Genomic DNA, 22,240 nt, shown 5'->3' with positions numbered 1-22,240 from the left:
ATCAACAGTAGCCAGAGCCTGCTGTAGTTCTCGAGATGACACTTTAGGGTTTTTGGAGACCTCTTTTAGCATCTTGCGGTCTGCTCTTGGGGTGAACTTGCTGGGGCGACCAGTCCTGGGCATGTTGGCAGTTGTTTTGAAAGCCCTCCACTTGTAGACTATCTTCCGGACAGTGGAATGGCTGATTTCAAAATCTTTTGAGATCTTTTTAAATCCCTTCCCAGACTCATAGGCTGCTACAATCTTTTTTCTGAAGTCCTCTGACAGCTCTTTTGCTCTCACCATGGTGCTCACTCTCACTTCAACAGTCAGGAGCACACCAAACTAAATGTCTGAGGTTTAAATAGGGCAAGCCTCATTCAACATGCAGAGTAACGATCTACTAATTATGTGCACCTGGTGTGATATACCTGTGTGAGATCTGAGCCAATTTAAGAGGGAATACATGTGAGGGTGTCCTATCTTTTTCCTCAGTTAGAATAGGCATTTTTGTAGAATGACATTTACAGAAGATCTTGAAAAGACTTTTCTTCAGTTTTCTTTGTTTAGTTGGATTACTTTAATCTCTCTGTATTGTTGAAACGGAGATGAAATAACCTTTTATTAAAAATGTTACAAAAAACCACATGCTTTCAAAGGGTGTCCTAATTTTTTCACATGACTGTAGATAATGAGATGGGTTATTACCAGTTTGGGTCACTGGTTGGATGTAATTCTTCTTATATTGTATCTTCAGTTCCCTGTAGGACATAACCTGGAGGACCCAGTGTGATGTCGCCAGCAGGCCTGGTACAAACCCCTACAAATACAGGACATGATGGAGACGGATGGAAAAGCCTGACGTCTGCGATGATGGTAGGACATTATAGACACCGATTACCTTGTCCAGTAGGGAATTCCTTCCTCCTATAGATTGCAGCCAGAGCCGGGAACGTGTCTTTGGATTGTCGTCCTGAAGAGTCTTCGTCAGCATCGTACTGAAGAGCAAGACGAGTCTGTAACCCATATTGGGTTAGTACAGGGAAGGGTTAAGGCACCTGCATTAAAGAAATGATGCTCACAAGGGCAACCATTACCTGATAAAGAGTCTAAATATGGCGGTGCAATGGTTAACACTTCTACCTTGCTGCCCTCTGGCCGTAGGATAAAGCTGGACCAGGCCTATACCTGCCCCCACGTGATCTGTTCTCCTGGGGGGTATTCACACACAGCAGATTTTCTGCAGAGATTTCTTCAGTGCGTATTTTAAAGTGACCTAAGTTATCATTAAACTATTAGTTGGGACTACAAATCCCAGGATGCCCAGCATAGATTTATACAAAACATTACATAGAAGCAGTGGTGATGTGCTAGATGTCCTTCACGTCCATGATAGATGATATAAGCACTGTGGTTTTACCTGCAGAGCGGATCTTGATCAGGTCCAGTGGGTGTAGTAGTTGCATGGAGGAGATGACACCACCGCTCAGGTCGACCACCAAGTTCTTATTCTGGATGTTTCCAAAAAGCCGAGGAGGGAGCAGGAGATAAGGGCCGGTCCAGATGGAGCAACCATGTGGTCGTCCTGACACCACGGTTGTCAACCATCCAGAAATTCCTGGACAGTTCATAAAAATAGAGGACTTTTTCAAGTGTCCATTATTATTTTTGAGGCTGTTAATAGTTGAGCAGATCGCTGTAATTCTCAGCATTTTAGAGGTCACAGTAAATGCTGGTAATATTTTCACCATAAGTATATGACCTATAGACATGTATCTTTATAGTTCTTTGCAGTTTTCCAATTTTCCATAAAAAATATTGGCTGTCCCTGGTTTTTGTATAAATTGCACAGAAAAAAAAATTTGGATGGGAACCCTGCTTGACACTTGCATTGCGCACACTTTACAGCAAGGACCGGACTGGGATTCACATGCAGCCAGTGCAACCCAACATGCCTTCCCAGCAGTGCCAGACAAGCAGCACATTGTGGCCCAATGTACAACCCCAAATGCCACAAGGCAGCAACATTGTACCCCTTCCCACCCCTCCTTTATTGGCAGCTGTAGATCATTTCCCCTTTCACACTACTCCCATTTCTCCCCCACTACTGAGCATCCCCCTTCCCATTTCTCCCCCTCTGATCGCAGCATCGTCCCCCTTCCCATCTCTCCCCCACTGACAGCAGCATTGTCCTTCTTGCTGCCTTCCCCCACTGACAGAGCATTTCCACCTTTACATCCCTCTCCCACTAACAGAGCATTTTCCCTGTTCCCTCCTTCACCCACTAACAGAGCATTTCCCCCTTCTCATCTTTCTCCCACTGATCGCAGCATCATCCCCCTTCCCATCTCTCCCCCACTGACAGCAGCATTGTCCTTCTTGCTTCCTTCCCCCACTGACAGAGCATTTCCACCTTTACATCCCTCTCCCAGTAACAGAGCATTTTCCCCGTTCCACCCTTCACCCACTAACAGAGCATTTCCCCCTTCTCATCTTTCTCCCACTGATCGCAGCATCATCCCCCTTCCCATCTCTCCCCCACTGACAGCAGCATTGTCCTTCTTGCTTCCTTCCCCCACTGACAGAGCATTTCCACCTTTACATCCCTCTCCCAGTAACAGAGCATTTTCCCCGTTCCACCCTTCACCCACTAACAGAGCATTTCCCCCTTCCCATCTTTCTCCCACTGATTGCAGCATTGTCCCCCTTCCCATCTCTCCCCTACTGACAGCAGCATTGTCCTTCTTGCTTCCTTCCCCCACTGAAAGAACATTTCCCCCTTCCCATCTTTCTCCCACTGATCACAGCATCGTCCCCCTTCCCATCTCTCCCCCACTGACAGCAGCATTGTCCTTCTTGCTTCCTTCCCCCACTGACAGAGCATTTCCACCTTTACATCCCTCTCCCACTAACAGAGCATTTTCCTTGTTCCACCCTTCACCCACTAACAGAACATTTCCCCCTTCCCATCTTTCTCCCACTGATTGCAGCATTGTCCCCCTTCCCATCTCTCCCCTACTGACAGCAGCACTGTCCTTCTTTCTACCCTCCTCCACTGACAATAGAATATCTCCGTTTGCATCCGCCTACTTTCTGCAACACTTCCTCATCCCCACCTGCAAAAGTGTTGCTGGAAGTGGAAGAGAAAGTGTCAGGAGAGCTATCCAAGCACCTCTCTGAAGGTCATTTCATGTCTCCTGACTCCCCTGAACTACTGGGTGCAGGACCTATGGTCAAGTATTTTTGATGTTGTCACCACAGGTTCTTCACGCCTTCTGGCCATGGAAACTGCACTGATAAGGCAGTACTGGCATTATCAGTGCAGCTCCATGACGTTTGTCCCCCTGACTGACAGCCCACCGGGATTCTGTTTTTTGGGGGACATTAGCTGTTAGCGGGTTACTGGCTGAGGAGGTAATACTAGATCCACACCACTATTCCTCCTTCAGTGTGTTTGCATGCCTGTTGCCCAAAGCAAAAATAATGGTCCCAACACCCATGTAGTCAGGAAGCAAATGAATAAGTTACGGGGAGACCAAAAAAGATGGCAGTCTTGATGTCTGATGCAAAACATGTAATCTGTGAATCTCCATAAGACGGTAGACGCACAAATTTCCCGATGATTATTTGTGGGAGAATAAACGGGATTTGTCCAGAGGTGAGGCTGGAGAGAGGACTGTCCATGCTCCAGTCATTTACAATAAGGTACCCAATTGGTGGGCAGAAGAGTAGTCAAGCAAGCAAAGGTCAGGGCAGGCAGCAAACATTTAAAGTCTAAAAACAGGCAGGGTCAGGGCAGGCAGCAAACGATCGTAGTCAAAATACAGGCCGAAGTCAGGGCAGGCAGCAAACGATCGTAGTCAAAATACAGGCCGAAGTCAGGGCAGGCAGCAAACGATCGTAGTCAAAATACAGGCCGGGATCAGGGCAGGCAGCAAATAAACGTAGTCCAAAAACAGTCCGGGGTCAGGGCAGGCAGCAGTCAAAAAACATAGTCCGTTAGTCAAGCCGAGGTCAAAACCAAAAAAATCAATCCGAATAGCAGCAGTGTGCTAAGATGGTACTCGCACGCTGCAGGGAGCTTCACCACTACATTACTACGCAGCAGCAGGATATATTACCTTGATTAAAGGTACTCAGACTCGGACCATAGATGTGCTGTTTACTCCCCCTTCCTCCACAAAGTTTCTGGATGGCATGGCTTTCATGATCTCCCGAGCCTCGTAACTGATAGGGGCGCCTGGTCTGGTGTCAAAGCGCGGTCTCGCAGTGACACGAACGCGCGGTGGTAGGGCGTAAGGCGCACTGCGGACTGTAGATGTTACTTTCCCTGATAACAGTCTCAGAAACCTCCAGATAAATGGTAACCTGGGCATGTGGGAATGGGTCTCTACCTCACCTGGTGTTCTGGTGGGCTTCGGTACCTGATGTCCTTTCTCTTCCTGTGCTGCTATGATGGTCTCGGCAGGTGGTGTTGCCGGTGGTAGTGGTGCCGGCGGTGGTGTTGCCGGCGGTAGTGGTGCTCCTCCCTGCAGTCGAAGGTATCGGCCAGTTTCCTGTCTAGGTGTTTCAGACGGTGATGTTATAAACGGCACGATACCTTCCAATCCTGCTGTCAGATGGCGCGTGTTGAAGCCAGATGTTGTTGGCTTCTGGCCGTACGGGGGCCTCCGGGGACGATAGATATGTCTCCGGGGCTGGAGTTTTCCTCCAGCCCCCGTAGCAGCCATGTGGCTGCCTCTTCCGCCACACACCAATAAAAGTGTATGTGGGGAAGGGGCGGGGGGGATGAAGGGAAAAAAAACCAGGATAAAGGTAAGAAATACAAGAAAACGCTCGCTAAAAGTGGTCAGCCTCCTCTCTCCGCAATCCTCGCCTCACACTCGCCGATCTCACCCAGTGTTCCAGGGCTCAAGGGCAACGCTTCTGTGATGTCATAAAAGCCGCGCTCGGCAACAGGTTGCTAATGCAGGTAAACAACGGTGTCGCCCATGGCAACCAAACCCATCCTAGCTGTGTAGTGCAGGAAACAGACATAAGGGGCAGATTTTAGTACTGAACCCAATGTGTGTTCTTCCATTTTCTCTGTGACATGAGAAGCCCCCCCCCCCCGGGGTGTTTACAGATGGATTTAGTGTGTTCCTGGGGAGTGGGGCTTAGTATGAAAGTCTCAATCTATACATGTTTTGAGTCCCTCTGACAATAAAAGAGTATGCTGGGAGTTGCAGTGCACATGGCCTTTCCTGTGCAATTCGAAAAAAATGATGTTTATTGCTGAGAGGGATGAGAGAGAAGTGATGGCGCCCCCAACAGCGTTTCCTCGCTGCCATATGTACTGGTCATAGGTGAGAGGTTGCAGTATAAGGGTTCATTCACATGTCCGTAGTGAATTGCGGATCCGCAATACCCCCGGCTGGCACCCCTATAGAACTGCCTATTCTTGTCTGCAATTGCGGACAAGAATAGAACATGTTCTATTTTTTTTCGGGAGCCGCGGACCAGAAGATTGGGGCTGCGCTCCGGAAATGCAGATGCCGACAGCACACTGTGTCAACAAATAAAAAAGATGACGTCATAGTTGTGAGACGCTGAAGCCGATGCTTAAATAACTGGCGCGGACGGGCAGTTATACCACGGGCCAGATGAAGCGCTGACGCGCGAAACGGCCGTCGCCGAACCTTACTCCCTGCATGTCTGTATGTGTAGTGTCCCACTAGGTATGGGTGGGCACTACACAAGGGTCAATTGGTGTGCGCGTTACTCCTACTCACAAGGAACAGAAATGTCATATTTAATTCTGCATTTAATGTATGTTTTAATGTGTTGTTATATGCAATGTTCCCCTGTCTAATGCAGCAGCAGGCCTAGTTGGGTGTAGTTAGACATCCCAGACACTAGAGGGAGATAGGGAGCCCCTAGTATAAATGTCCAGGCCCAGACAGGGAGAGTTAGTGCAGAGTCAGGAGTCTGAGAAGACACAGGTTAAGAAGCCTGCTCCTGACATGCAGCTGGATAGCCCAGGCTGCTAGTGATGTCCAGGAGGCTGTTGAGAAGCTCCAGCTTGCCTGAAGAACAAGAGAGCCTAAGTTAGCTCTGAAGAGATACCCCAGTTGCAGGATTCAACCTCCTGGGAGAAACCGACAGTATCCACCTGATGGGAGGAGGCGTCCCAGGGTAAGCCAAGTGCCCCTGATAGGCAGAGGAACTTAGAAACCATAGCAAGTGGTATATTACCTGAGGAAGGAAGTGACCAAGGATATAAGCCACCCTTTTAGGCATCCGGGCCTTGGGAGTTATAAAGCCAGAGTAGGAGTTCTATAAAGGACAGTGTCAAAGTACAACCTGCTGCTGAGTGCTTGTGGAATTTACCCTCAGTGTAACTTGCATGACTATTGCCTGCCATACTTGTGAATAAGCCCCTTCTTGTGGAACTGTAATAATCTAAAGACTGTACTACTCCCTGCTGTACAAAGTTGGATTGTCCAGTAAAGTTTACGTTTGGTTCACTGCATACTTGTGTACCTTCATCTTTCCAACCACCAACCGGCGTGCCACCGTCCAAAGGCACTGGCGTCACGAATACCACAGGGACCTTGCCCCAGGCACACAAAATACCTATAACATCCAGGGCACCTCAACTACCATCAGGCCTGGTCCCTATCTACAGAGCGTGCCCCAGAGGAACTGTGTCTACCTCTCCTTCACTGCCACGCGCCTGCCCAGGGTTCTTCAAATATAGTGAGTACCCTCGATTGCCCATAACTGTGACCTCACTTCGTCTATACCCTGCAGGTCTGGCGTGTTGCATATGTAAGTCCGTCCCATGCCATACTATATATGCACTCAGCTTTTGAATCCAGCTATATGTGTACTCAGCTACATACATGTACTCAGCTACATACATGTACTCAGCGTTCTGATGTATCCAGCCTCTGATGTACCCAGCGATCCACCTGAGGATTAGAAAAGCCTGTTGCACTGATTGGTGAGTGCCGCCTGAACACTTTCTTCTTATTTGTTGGCATTATATCACTGAAGGGCAGAGCACCATCGGGTAGCACACTTGTACACCCCGTGCATTAATAGTATCATTTACCGGTATAGAAAAGGGGAAAGATAGCAGTGCCACTCATAATGTTTTCTCATTTGCGGTCCGCAAATTGCGAATCCGCAAAAAAAAACGGATAGCGTCCCTATGCGGATCCATTGTATATGCCTATCCTTGTCCGCAAAACGGACAAGAATAGGACATGCTCTATTTTTTTATGCGGAGTCGAACCATGGACAACGGACGCGGAAAACAAATGGTTGACTATCCACATTTTTTAACAGCTCCATAGAAATGAATGGGTCCGCATCCTATCCGCAAAAAAACGGACGCGGAAACAAAATACGTTGGTGTGCATGTAGCCTAAGGCATCAATATCAGATCGGCGGTGGTCCGACACCTAGGACCCTCACCGATCAGCTGTTAGAAGAGGCGCCGCGGCCTCTTCCTAGGCCATGTGACGTCACCATACATCGGTCACACGGCCTAGTTGGCGCTCTGATTGGAGAGCTGCTGGGAGCGGCTCCTGAAACATCTGATCGGTAGGGGTGCCGGGACTCAAACCGCCGCTGATCTGATAATGATGACCTATCCTTTAACCCCTTAGCGACCATGGCTTCTAAGTGAGTAGAGAGGGGGCTCCTTCTGTCTCCTCATTCTGTCCCAGTGATACGATCGCCGGGTGCAGATGGGTTATCATGGCAGCCGGGGTCCCTAAAAAATATCTGTCCTCAAAGTAAATCTTTTCAAAATTAAAAAAGTTATGGCTCTAAGAATATGGCAATAAAAAAATTCATTTTTTCTGTGTAAAAGTAGTAAAATCGATATAAAAAAAGATCTATTTCACGTTGGTATTGCTGCCATTGTACCGCCCCACAGAATAAAGGTAATATGTCATTTACACTGCAGTACGTGGACCATCATAAAAACAAAACCCAGTCCCCCCCCCCGACCACCACACACAAAACTTGCAGAATTGTTGTTCCTTTCCACATACCCCCCCACCAGGAAAAAATATAAGTTTTTCAATAAATGGAGTGTACCTCAAAATGGCATAAAAAATATATCCCGTCCTGCAAAAAACCAAACCTCATTCTGCAAAGTCAATGGGGAAATGATCAGGTGATGGGTGTGGAGAGGTAGGGATGAAAAGCCAAAAGCTAGACCATCATGGATCCAGCGCTTACACGGTATGGTGCAAAATGTACACAAGTGTGACCGCAGAGGGTCCCTGTGCGTCTGGGACAGGGGCCCCCATGTCTTCAGAAATGGCAAAAAAGCTGGAGAAAGATAGATCCATACTACATGTATACACACAAATACAGTCCTGATCAAAAGTTTAAGACCACTTGAAAAATGGCAAAAAATCCTATTTAGCATGGCTGGATCTTAGCAAGGTTCCAAGTAGAGCTTCACCATGCAACAAGAAGAGATGGGAGTGAGACAAAACATTTATTGGGCATTCAATTTAATGAAAACAACAAATAAACTGAAACAGGCTGTTTTTCAGCTGATTAAAAGTTTAGGACCAAACCTCCAAAAAAAACAAACGAAACCCCCCCAAAACAGAAATCTAACTTCGAAACATGAACTCAGTAATGAGTAGCTCCGCCGTTATTGTTGATCACTTCAAAAATTTGTTTCGGCATGCTTGATGCAAGCGTTTCCATGAGGGGAGTGGGAACATTTCTTCAAGTGGTGAAAACGGCCGCACGAAGGCCATCTACTGTCTGGAACTGTTGTCCATTTTTGTAAACTTCCCTTGCCGTCCATCCCCAAAGGTTCTCAATTGGATTTAGATCAGGGGAACACGCAGGATGGGCCAAAAGAGTGATGTTATTCTCCTGGAAGAAGTCCCTTGTCCTGCGGGCATTGTGTACTGTAGCGTTGTCCTGTTGAAAAACCCAGTCGTTACCACACAGACGAGGGCCCTCAGTCATGAGGAATGCTCTCTGCAACATCTGGACATAGCCAGCGGCCGTTTGACACCCCTGCACTTCCTGAAGCTCCATTGTTCCACTGAAGGAAAAAGCACGCCAGACCATTATGGCGCCCCCTCCACTGTGGCGCGTAGAAAACATCTCAGGTGGGATCTGCTTGTCATGCCAGTAACGTTGGAAACCATCAGGACCATCAAGGTTAAAGTTTTTCTCATCAGAGAATAAAACTTTCTTCCACCTTTGAATGTCCCATGTTTGGTGCTCTCTTGCAAAGTCCAAACGAGCAGTTCTGTGGCGTTCAAGGAGACGAGGTCTTTGAAGACGTTTTTTGTTTTTGAAGCCCTTCAGTCTCAGATGCCGTCTGATGGTTATGGGGCTGCAGTCAGCACCAGTAAGGTCCTTAATTTGGGTCGAGGATCGTCCAATGTCTTGACGGACAGCCAATTGGATCCTCCGGCTCAGTGCTGATGAAATTTTTTGGGGTCTTCCACTTGACTTTTTTGTTCCATAACCCTCAGGATCATTTAAGAAATTCCAAATGACTGTCTTACTGCGTCCCACCTCAGCAGCGATGGCGCGCTGTGAGAGACCCTGCTTATGCAGTTCAACAACCCGACCACATTCAAAAAGGGAGAGTTTTTTTGCCTTTGCCATCACAACGTGTGACTACCTGACAGAGAATGACAATGAATCCACATCTTTGCACAGATTTGGCCTTTTAAAGGCATGTGGTCCTAAACTTTTGATCAGCTGAAAAACAGCCTGTTTCAGTTTAATCGTTATTTTCAATTAGTGGATTCTCAAAAAATGTTTTGTCTCACTCTCATTTCTTCTTGTTGCATGTTGGAGCTCTACTTGGAACCTTGTTAAGATCCAACAATGCAAAATATGATTTTTTGCCATTTTTCAAGTGGTCTTAAACTTTTGATCAGGACTGTATAACTTCTGGTACATTCAATGGCAGCAGATTCAAAGTGCAGTTTCTGGCACCAAATAAGAAGGTATGGGGGCAGGTTTGATGGCTGTAGGTATAAGTGTCCACTGTCAGGTTCAGACTTGAACTCAATCTGGCCTAGTGGTAGTTTGTTTGTTTGATGGGTGTCTCAGCAGTAGTCCCTCACCTTACAGCAGTGTCTGTAATGCCTGTAAGGAAACCAAGTATATTTAAACCACATTCGGTAGTTTCCTCCCGAACCACCCGAGCCTGGTGAATATAGCGCTCCGTTCGGCAGTTGAAGTAGACGAATTCTATACGAAATTCCAATAACTTTTTAAGATGATTTCCTTAATAAAGCATGCGAATCCCCAAACATCAGCCGAAGTCCAGAAGAAAGGTACAAATAGAACACGCTTTAATTAACACACACAGGCTTTTATGCAAGTCCCCATACAAGGGGACATCCCACAGGGAGGGACACAGTATAGCCAATCAAGTACAATGGAAACATACCACCCTTCCAGCATAAACATACAATGACCTCCCCTAGTCCTGGAGATAATCAAGCCTGATAAAGTAACAACTTGATTATCTCTAGGCAGAAAAGTCACAGTTTTCCCCAATATCTGGAACACCCCTTTATACATGAGGTATCCCCACAAATCCCCCGATCTGGGTGATCAACATATTCAAATTTCACCCCGATCGGTTTAGGGGTTCTCAAAGAAACATGGAAGTCCTCTGTGACCGGTTTACCATGAGGTTGCCTCTCTGAAGAGTCTTTACCAGGAGCAGGAGCTCTGCAGTGCTTGTCGCCTACATATAGGACACACGTCATTTATACATAGGACAAATGCACATTACTTATATGTAGGACACATGGCACATACATGTCATTTATACATAGAACACGTGCACGTTACTTATATGTAGGACACAGAACAGCACTGATATGTCTGTCAAACCCCAAGTACTGTACATCCACAAGATCGCTGGCATCAATCATTAAAGGGATTGTCCAGGTGGAAAGACATCTGACGTCAGAATACATATAAAATACCAAGACACACATTACATAAATGTAAAATCCCTGTGTATGCAATATTAAATGGTGCCATTAAAAATTGCACAAAAAACAAGCTCTCATATGGCTATGTGAATGGAACAATAAAAAAAATGTCTCTGGGCGAGCAGGGAGGAAAAATGAAAACGCAAAAATAGAAAATCCTCAGGACTCGAGGGCTTAATAATACTTTATGCCACAATTTCAGTGACATTTCCTTAGTAACATACCTAACAATGAGGCAGGGGCGGATTTGACATTTCTGGTGCCCCTAGCAGAGTTATGTCTGGGGACCCCTGCTCTTACACATCCTTCCGCTAAGCCCCACTGTGCACTACTGCTCTATAGCTAGGAGGGGTCCCTCCATACTCCCTAGGCCGCTGTGCTGCTGAACTGGTATCATAGGTGGTAAGTCTACCGCTTTTTTCAGCCAACTGTTTTGTTGCCACAGAGGGCCCCTGATATCTGGGGCACCAAGCATCTGCTTGTGTGGTAGTAATGCCCACCCCTGCATAGAGACAGGGCGAACAACTGCCCCCCAAGTATAGTCCTGTATATTACTCTGCACCCCATGTATAGTCCTGTATATTACACTACACCCCATGTATAGTCCTGTATATTACACTGCACCCCATGTATAGTCATGTATATTATACTGCACCCCATGTATAGTCCTGTATATTACACTGCACCCCAAGTATAGTCCTGTATATTACACTGCACCCCATGTATAGTCCTGTATATTACACTGCACCCCGTGTATAGTCCTGTATATTACACTGCACCCCATGTATAGTCCTGTATATTACACTGCACCCCATGTACAGTCCTGTATATTACACTGCACCCCATGTATAGTCCTGTATGTTACACTACACCCCATGTATAGTCCTGTATATTACACTGCACCCCATGTATAGTCCTGTATATTACACTGCACCCCATGTATAGTCCTGTATATTACACTGCACCCCATGTATAGTCCTGTATATTATACTGCACCCCATGTATAATCCTGTATATTATACTGCACCCCATGTATAGTCCTGTGTATTACACTACCCCCCATGTATAGTCCTGTATATTACACTGCACCCCATGTACAGTCCTGTATATTACACTGCACCCCATGTATAGTCCTGTATATTACACTGCACCCCATGTATAGTCCTGTATATTACACTGCACCCCGTGTATAGTCCTGTATATTACACTGCACCCCATGTATAGTCCTGTATATTTCACTGCACCCCATGTATAGTCCTGTATATTACATTGCACCCCATGTATAGTCCTGTATATTACATTGCACCCCATGTATAGTCCTGTATATTACACTGCACCCCATGTACAGTCCTGTATATTACACTGCACCCCATGTATAGTCCTGTATATTACACTACACCCCATGTATAGTCCTGTATATTACACTGCACCCCATGTATAGTCCTGTATATTACACTGCACCCCATGTACAGTCCTGTATATTACACTGCACCCCATGTATAGTCCTGTATATTACACTGCACCCCATGTATAGTCCTGTATATTACACTGCACCCCATGTATAGTCCTGTATATTACACTGCACCTCATGTATAGTCCTGTATATTACACTGCACCCCATGTATAGTCCTGTATATTACACTGCACCCCATGTATAGTCCTGTATATTATACTGCACCCCATGTATAATCCTGTATATTATACTGCACCCCATGTATAGTCCTGTGTATTACACTACCCCCCATGTACAGTCCTGTATATTACACTGCACCCCATGTACAGTCCTGTATATTACACTGCACCCCATGTATAGTCCTGTATATTACACTGCACCCCATGTATAGTCCTGTATATTACACTGCACCCCGTGTATAGTCCTGTATATTACACTGCACCCCGTGTATAGTCCTGTATATTTCACTGCACCCCATGTATAGTCCTGTATATTACATTGCACCCCATGTATAGTCCTGTATATTACATTGCACCCCATGTATAGTCCTGTATATTACATTGCACCCCATGTATAGTCCTGTATATTACACTGCACCCCATGTACAGTCCTGTATATTACACTGCACCCCATGTATAGTCCTGTATATTACACTGCACCCCATGTATAGTCCTGTATATTACACTGCACCCCATGTACAGTCCTGTATATTACACTGCACCCCATGTATAGTCCTGTATATTACACTGCACCCCATGTATAGTCCTGTATATTACACTGCACCCCATGTATAGTCCTGTATATTACACTGCACCTCATGTATAGTCCTGTATATTACACTGCACCCCATGTATAGTCCTGTATATTACACTGCATCCCATGTATAGTCCTGTATATTACACTGCACCCCATGTATAGTCCTGTATATTACACTGCACCCCATGTATAGTCCTGTATATTACACTGCACCCCATATATAGTCCTGTATATTACACTGCACCCCATGTATAGTCCTGTATATTACACTGCACCCCATATATAGTCCTGTATATTACACTGCACCCCATGTATAGTCCTGTATATTACACTGCACCCCATATATAGTCCTGTATATTACACTGCACCCCATGTATAGTCCTGTGTATTACACTGCATCCCATGTATAATCCTGTATATTACACTGCCCCCCATGTATAGTCCTGTATATTACACTGCACCCCATATATAGTCCTGTATATTACACTGCACCCCATGTATAGTCCTGTGTATTACACTGCATCCCATGTATAGTCCTGTATATTACACCACACTCCACGTATAGTCCTGTATATTACACTACACCCCATGTATAGTCCTGTATATTACACTGCACCCCATATATAGTCCTGTATATTACACTGCACCCCATGTATAGTCCTGTGTATTACACTGCATCCCATGTATAGTCCTGTATATTACACCACACTCCACGTATAGTCCTGTATATTGCAAGTCAGCCCCATATACAGTCCTGTATATTATACTGCACCCCTTAAGGGGGCTGAGGCTGGGGGGGGGGGGGGCGGCTGCACCTGCCCGGCAGCTCCTTTCACCACCAGGCGGTTCTTTTCCATTGTGAGGCATGAAGCTGTCTGGCGCTCCCCCCTCAGGCCGCAGATCGCGCTGATGGCTGTGGGAGGAGCGCTGAAAGCACGGGAATCGGCCTTCTACACAGCCAGCAGCGCCATGTCTGTGGGGGCGCATCATCAGGGAAGCAGGTAAGTGTTTTTTTTTTATATTGCTGGAGAGGGCACTGGGGGGGCCACAATGAGGACATAACTTTTTGAGGGGTCACAAAAGTGGACATAACTACACTGAGGGGCACATATCCGGCCATAACTACAGTTAGTGGACACAAAAGTGAGCATAATTACAACGAGGGGGTACAAATTGGTCAGAACTACTGTGAAGAGTTACAAAGGTGGGTAAAACTACAATGAGGGGCCACAAGGAGGACATAACGATTGTGAAGGGGCAGAAAGGTGGGCATAATTATTGTGAGGGGGCACAAGGTGGACATAACTATCATACAGTACCAATACACCTTGCAATAAACAAAAGAACCAACTGGTGCTACTGCATCCAGGGTGTCGCTGGCACCGGCGTGATGCCCGCTGGATCCGGAACATGGTCACTGTGGTGATAGAGAAAAAAGAATTATCACATAAGGAAGGGATTGTCACGGAACCCACCGTGACCTGGGCTCCTGGAGGGACCTAGGAATTTGGAGACCCCCCTTGTTTGGTTGAACCGGGTGTCCGGGGCCCATGGATGACGCAGGGGCGTAGCTAACGGCTCATGGGCCCTGGTGCAAGAGTTCAGCTTGGGTCCCCCTTCCCTCAGTGCTTTGTGTGTCTTCTTATGCAGCACAAGGGTCTTTGGGCCCCCTCAGGCTCCTGGGCCCGGTAGCGACTGCTACCTCTGCACCCCCTACAGCCATCCAATTTCCCAATTCTATTTCATGTCTATACTAACACTGAGCAGCAGGGGGCGCCGGAGAGCTTTGACGTTCCAGCTTCTCCCTCATGTACACTGGCCACTCTCTACAGCACCATTGTGGGTGGTAAAGAGTTAAATAATGCAATAATATCAATAACCACGGGCAGGAAAATGATAGTATAATGAACTAGTAAAAAGCGTTGTTTGTCAAACACTGCGAATGTTTGTCAGGACGGCAGAGCTTGACGGACGCCGCTCACCGCGCATGCGTCAGGCACCTGTTGCTACGCATGCACGGAATTCCAGCTTTCGGACCACGGCGCATGCGCCGCGTCCCCTTGCCCCCGGCTTTCCCCCAACTCGTTGCGCGTGCGCAGTGCAGGTGTCTGAAGTCTGGGAGACTCCCGCGTCGCGGTCCTGACGCCCCCCTTTTTGCGCGGAGAGACGGCGTCACAGTTGTAATACTGGAGTCTGGAGGGAGGAGGAGGAGGAGGAGGAGGAGGACAGCCGCTCCTCAGCTGGAAGGAGAGCTGGAGGTCTCGGTGGGGGCGGACATAGCGCCGAGGTGAGTGGCAGCAGGACTTCCCCAGCCAGGGACAACTACAAGTGGCAGCACGTCCTTCCTGAGGGTGGTATAGCAGGGCTTGCTGAGACTTGTAGTACCTCAGTGGTCGGCTTCAGGCAGTGCGGTGTGTAACCTGTTGCTGGGCACTACTGGTGAGGCCTGGCAGGTGGAGTGACATGTGGTGTAATGTGGGCTGTGTGTGTGTGTATGTATGTGTGTGTATATATATATATATATATATATATACCGCATCCTGCACTGTCTGAACGGTGCCCTAACCGCCATACCGAACCCTGCCATCTGTGCCATAACTCCATTGACCCCCATTATACACACAGTCATGACAGACGGCTGACGGTCCGCACCGCTGATCCCAAGAATGAGCGGCGCCGCTGTTCTCGGTGGAGAGTTGACCCTCATCCTTGATCCAGTGGTTGGAGTACCCCTTTAAGGCTGTACCCCTGGAGTAATCGGCCTCCAGGGACGTATGGACAGTGCTTGTCTGTGGGGGAGGTCCCCTGTGTCATCCGGTACGTCAGCTGGCCTGGTGGTTGTGCAGTAAAGGGTTAAGTCTGGTAATTGTGTCCTCCTGTCATGTGCAGAGGCAGCACCCGGTTGCACCCATAAGTTTACATATAGCGCCACTCCCTGAGCCCTGGATCTGGATGAGCTGTAGTGAATGCCATTTACTGAGAGCGTGACCGCCGGGCTGAGCAAGTATGTCATCTGTATGTGTACATGTATGTAGCGTGTGTCAATATGTACATGTATCAGTATGTCATCTGTATGTGTACATGTATGTAGTGTGTGTCTATATGTACATGTATCAGTATGTCGTCTGTATGTGTACATGTATGTAGCGTGTGTCTATATGTACATGTATCAGTTGTCCGTCTTGTAGTGTACATGTATGTAGCGTGTGTCTATATGTACATGTATCAGTATGTCATCTGTGTACATGTATGTAGCGTGTGTCTAAACATGTACATGTATCAGTATGTCGTTAGTATGTGTACACGTATGTAGTGTGTGTCTAGGTACATGTATCAGTATGTTGTCTGTATGTGTACATGTATGTAGTGTCTATATATGTACATGTATCAGTGTGTATATCTAGTGTGCATATATATATATATATCAGTATGTAATTGTGTGTGTGTATATATATATATATATATATATATATATATGTGTGTGTTAATCTGTCTATGTATATAGTGTATGTAGTGTGTATGTATCCAATATGTAAATACGGATATGTACATAGTATGTATCAGTACATGGTGTGTATCTATATATGTATCTATGTACGTCATATGTGTATACAGCATATAAACCTGTATTTGTCTATATACATATGGTTCTGTCAGTCTCTCTGATCAATCTTTGTGTCTATAGATATCTATGTACGTAGTATGGCGGTCGTTTATTATTTGTTGTACGCCACTTTTTGGCGTATTTAGGTTGCAGATCTTGTTGCAAAGATGTTTGGTGACAAAATCTGTGATTTTTTTCCCCGCTCGCGCTACTTTTGTGAAGTGGTGGGGGAGACGGCGGGCCGGACCATTTCATTCATCAGTTTCCACGCCAGTTTAGAGCCTTAAAGAAGACCTTTCATGGGTCCAAACTTTGTAAGAGAACTGTCAGGTTGTATGCAGGACTTTCGTCTCCGCTCAAAAATCATGTTCTGAGCGGACACCGAACGGACCCCATTATAGTCTATGGGGTCTTTAGGCTCCGTTACGCTCAGTTAGGTCTCAGTTATCTGCAGAATCCGTCCTTTCCATTCTCCTGCTCCTCAGCGAAGCCAGAGAACGGAAAGGAGAAACGGTGATGTGAAAGGAGCCTTATCGGCTATCGGCCTAAAAGTTCACAGGTTATCGCTATCGGCTCTAAAAAACCTATATTGGTCGATTCCTACCTCACATCCACAGGTCTATTGGCGAATCTGAAAAAGGCCTTCCAAACTCTAAGATCTCAGAAGTAACCCTCTTTCGACTGGCCAACAGAGTGTTAACTACCTCTTCAGAAAGACCTCTTCTTTTTAAAATCTCCCTCTCAAGAGCCAAGCAGTCAGATGTAGATTTCTTACTTCTGGGTGAAAGACTGGACCCTGGGACAGAGACTCCTGAGACTCCGGAAGCACCCATGGGGTTTGTACACCCATGGGGTTTGTATTGACACCCTGCTGAGCCAGGAGAACCAAACTCTTCTCGGCCAGAAGGGGGCTATAACTATTACAGTGGCTTCCTCTTCTCTGATCTTTTTGAGAACTCTTGGTAACATATTTTTTATTTTTTTTGGGGGAGGCATATAGAAGGCCCTGCCTCCGAGATTGAGCCAATGTGTCCACTGCTCTTGGATACTCCCCCGTAAGTAGGGAATAGAAAACCTCTACCTTTCTGTTCAATCTGGTGGCAAAGAGATCTATCTCTGGAATCCCCCACAATGCTGTGACCTGGTTGAAAACCGTCTGATCTATGGACCACTCTCCCTGGCTTAGATGATGACAACTGAGGAAGTCCGCATTGTCCGAGCCCTTTAGATGCACCGCTAAAATAGAAGATAGAGAAGCTTCTGCCAGATTGAATATCTGATGGGTGAGAGACATGAGGCCCTGAGCCCTTGTACCTCCCTGCCGATTGATATAGGCTACAGCTGTCGTGTTGTCCGAGTAGATCTTTACGTTTCTGCCCCTGATAACGGGAAGACTATGTACCAGGGCTAGCCTGATCGCATTCAACTCCCTAAAATTGTGAGACTGGGATAAAGCTATGCTGTCCCAGCTCCACTGTAACAGAAGGGGCTCCCCAACCGGATGGACTCTCATCCGTAGTCAAAGAAAGAACCGCTTCTGATCCACGGGACTCCATTTTGCAGATTCTCCAAATCCATCCACCACCTCAAGGAGCTCAGAGTCCGAGGTGATAGAGAGATCTCAGAGTCCAGAGAGTATACATCTGTCCCATTCCTGTAGAATCTGAAGCTGGAGAATTCTTGAATAATATTGGGCCCATTCTACCCCGGGAATTCGCAGCCGTCATGAGACCCAACACAGTCATGGCCTCTCTTAGGATGGCCGACGGGTGCGAGTAGATCCGTTCGACCCTGGACTTGATTAGTAAGGCCTTTTGAAAGGGCAACAGACACTTCTGGGATCTGGAGTCTTGAATCATCCCTAGGAAGCTGCACCTCTGGCCTGGATGTAAACTGGACTTTTCTAGATTCATCTCCCATCCTAGCTTCTCTAGAACTTTCCCCAACCAGGCAATCTTTCTTTGAAGAGCCTGATCTGACCTAGACACCAGAAGAAAGTTGTCCAGGTAAGGTATAATGACTATCTTTCTCCCTCACGTGGGCCATTATTTCTGAAACAATCTTCGTGAACACCCTCAGAGCCTGCGAAAGATGTAGAACTTCCTTCCCTTGGATGGATAGGGACATGGTAATATGCATCCCTCAGGTCCATAAAGCAGTCCGAGGAAAGATTGCTTATTGCGGACCTGATGGACTCCATATGAAACCTCTCGTACACCAGATACTGATTTAAGCATTTTAGGTTTATTATGGTCCGAAACAAACCATTTGGTTTGTTGACTGAGAAACAGGGGAGAGTAAAATCCTTGTCACCTCCTGCTCTGGGACCTTTATCAACACTCTTCTCTATTAGGGAAAAGACTGCTGTAATGATAGCTGACTGCTTTGTGTGATCTGACCGGTAATCTGTGACCACAAACCTCTCCTCTGGAATGCTTTGAAAGTTTAACCTTAGGCCTTCCCTTATTACCGAGTTTATCCAACTGCTGTCAGATCTCCTGCCACCGATGAGCAAAGAGAGACAGACGACCTCCGACAGGGGGCCTGGCGTCATTGGGACTGTTTCTTTTGAGGCTTCTGACTTGAAAAAAAGAAACCACTTACTTTTTTTCTAGTGACACCAGAAAACTGCTTTGCTCTCTCCTTTCCCTTAAATCCTTTTTTACCTCCTGGGGGGTTGACTAGCGGAGGGAAAGCCTTTTTTTTTTCTTGTCGGAGGCCTTTTCTAGAAGGTCGCCATGGACTGGGCCAAACAAAAACTCACCCTGACACAGGATAAAGCAAAGCTTTGCCTTAGAGGAAGCGTCCCCATTCCAGCCCTTTAACTAAATAGCCCTACGGGCAGAGTTAGATAAGGCAGAAGCCCTAGCGGAGAATCTTAAGGAATCCGCAGAGGCATGGGACAAGAAATCTAGGGCATTGTTTATAATGGGGAAGGAGGTAAGCAAGTCCACACCTTGCCACAGACGTAGCAGAGGCCTCACAGTTTTTCTTTAAATAAACCTCTGTCTATTGGGTCCTTAGGGGAACCCATATTTCCAAAGGGGAGTGCATTTTTTCTGGACATCTTAGCCACAGGATCATCTAGCTTTGGGGCCCTATCCCATGGGGCCGAGACTTCTTCATCAAGCGGATATTTCTGTTTAACCGAGGAAGGAACAAAAAACGTCCTATCTGGTCTCTTCCATTCCCTGACGATTACCGCCTGAATGTACATCAAACACCTCTCTCTTGTTAGGACCTAGGCCCTTAAACGTAGAGTCTTGCACTGATTGCTGAGGTGTTTGATCATCCAACCCCATAGTAGATGTAACCACCTTGACTAGGGAGTTGGTGTTCTCAGCGATTTCCCTGCGACCGTGTCCTCAGAAGAATCGTCAGATGACAAACACTTTCCTTCTTCCTCCAAACCAGATAGTATATCGCTGTCACTGGAGGGGGAATCTTTAGATGCAGCAGCAGAAGTATCGGGGCGGTATTTAATCAATCCGCTAACAGACTCTCTGATCTCCTCCCGGATCATCTGCTTAATGCTGGTCATCAAAGATGGAGCTTCCTCCTCCATTAACTTGCTGACACATCCTTGGGTTTAGCCCACGCAGAGGGTAGCTTCTTTTTACATACAGCACACCCCCTTTCTTTAGCTCTTGAGGTCTTCCTGGGCACAAACAAACATGACCCCATGAGCAATACTAAAAAATAAATTCTGCCAGGGAATGACCCCTCTTTCCCTATCCTGGTATCGATGTATCATTGGTGGTCTCAGTGCGCTGAACCTGTTCCATTCCTTCACACAGCACAGCCAGCTGGAATGGTGAAACTGCCAGCTCCTCAGTCGGCATGGCAGTGGGCTGGCTAGGCTTTTTCTCCTCTGCGCGCGCTGCCGGCTCCCTCCCCTTCCGGTCCGCAGCATCTGCTTCCTCCCACCGCTGAACCTGGAAGTAGATGCAGACACATGCGGACCGGCGGCCGAACATGCAAACACGGCCGCAGAAGTTTGCAGGAGTCCCAGAGTGGTACAACCCCCCCCCCCCCCTCCAGGCCCGGGGAAGGTGAGGGAAAGACTGGAGCCCAGACTTTAGCAGTGGAGACTTACGCCACTCGGGGTAACCCTCCTCACCGCATCAATTGTCGAGGCCCCCGCAGCTCTAGAACTGTATTCGGCGGATCCAATTCCCTCCTGCCTCTTGGGACAGAATACAGAACCGGAGGTGGAGGGGAGGATCCCACTTTTAAAAGGCTGTTCTGGTTCCTATTTCCTGTCCAGAGGAGGAGGCTGTCTCTCCAAGAGTGCGGTCATAGGTGAAAGAGAAAATATTAAGCGCTATTAGATCCCCGCTGTCGGCCCTACATACCCTGATACTTAGTTTATAAAGGTCCATTTTAAACTACGCCAGCAAGGGAGCTAGCGTAGATTAAAGCATGTCACGCGGCTGGCGGCAGCAAGCGCCAAATTGATGTAGAGGCCGGCACCTCTACATAACTTTGGCTTATCCACTGGCATCGCAGAGAGATTCAGACCGGCCCTCAATCAGTCTGTGTATAGCTATCTATATGTGTCTATGTATACAGCATGTAAATCTGTATCTGTATGTGTGTAGTGTGTTTATGCATATACAGTATCTCAGAGTACACCCCTCACATTTTTGTAAATATTTTATTATATCTTTTCAGTAGAGTACACTCCTAAGTGAAAATGGACAAATTGTACCCAAAGTGTCAATATTTTGTGTGGCCTCCATTATTTTCCAGTACAGCCTTAACTCTCTTGGGCATGAAGGTCACTAGAGCTTCACATGTTGCCACTGGAATCCTCTTCCACTCCTCCATGATGACATCACGAAGCTGGTGGATGTTGGAGACCTTGTGCTCCTCCACCTTCCGTTTGAGGAGGCCCCACAGATGCTGAATAGGGTTTAGGTCTGGAGACATGCTTGGCCAGTCCAGCACCTTTATCCTCAGGAGGCAGTGGTCATCTTGGAGGTGTGTTTGGGATCTACAGTATGTCATGTTGGAATACTGCACTGCAGCCCTGTTTCTGAAGGGAGGGGATCATGCTCTGTGTGGCATTCATGGTTCCCTCAACAAACTGTAGCTCCCCCACAGCCGGCAGCACTCATGCAGCCCCAAACCTTGACACCCCCACCACCATGCTTGACTGTAGGCAAGACACGCTTATCTTTGTACTCCTCACCTGATTGTCACCACACACGCTTGACACCATCTGAACCAAATAAGTTTATCTTGGTCTCATCAGACCACAGGACATGGCTCCAGTAATCCTTGTCCTTAGTCTGCTTGTCTTCAGCAAACTGTTTGCGGGCTTTCCTGTGCATCATCTTTTAGAAGAGTCTTCCTCCTCGGACTACAGCCACGCAGACCAATTTGATGCAGTGTGCCGCCTATATTTGGATATGACGTTGAGCACGTGCACTTCTTGGGTTGACCATGGCG

At 47.1% G+C, this 22,240-nt stretch overlaps 1 protein-coding gene across 2 annotated transcripts in view; it reads left to right on the top strand.

Moving 5' to 3' along the window:
- Positions 1-15,269: 15,269 nt before the first annotated feature.
- LOC122921727 (protein PALS1) overlaps positions 15,270-22,240 on the top strand; it is a 48,178-nt gene continuing 41,207 nt past the window's right edge. The window contains exon 1 of one of the 2 annotated variants that reach the window (XM_044271919.1): positions 15,270-15,469. The gene's annotated coding sequence lies outside the window, so the exon portion shown is untranslated. Of the gene's footprint in view, positions 15,470-16,114; positions 16,187-22,240 lie in introns of those variants that run through there. The other variant, XM_044271920.1, reaches the window with a different exon arrangement.

This window comes from Bufo gargarizans, chromosome 11, assembly GCF_014858855.1.
Source record: "Bufo gargarizans isolate SCDJY-AF-19 chromosome 11, ASM1485885v1, whole genome shotgun sequence".
Lineage (NCBI taxonomy): Eukaryota > Metazoa > Chordata > Amphibia > Anura > Bufonidae > Bufo > Bufo gargarizans.
The sequence above is the reverse complement of the archived record's forward strand: the minus strand, read 5'-3'. Positions and strand labels throughout refer to the sequence as shown.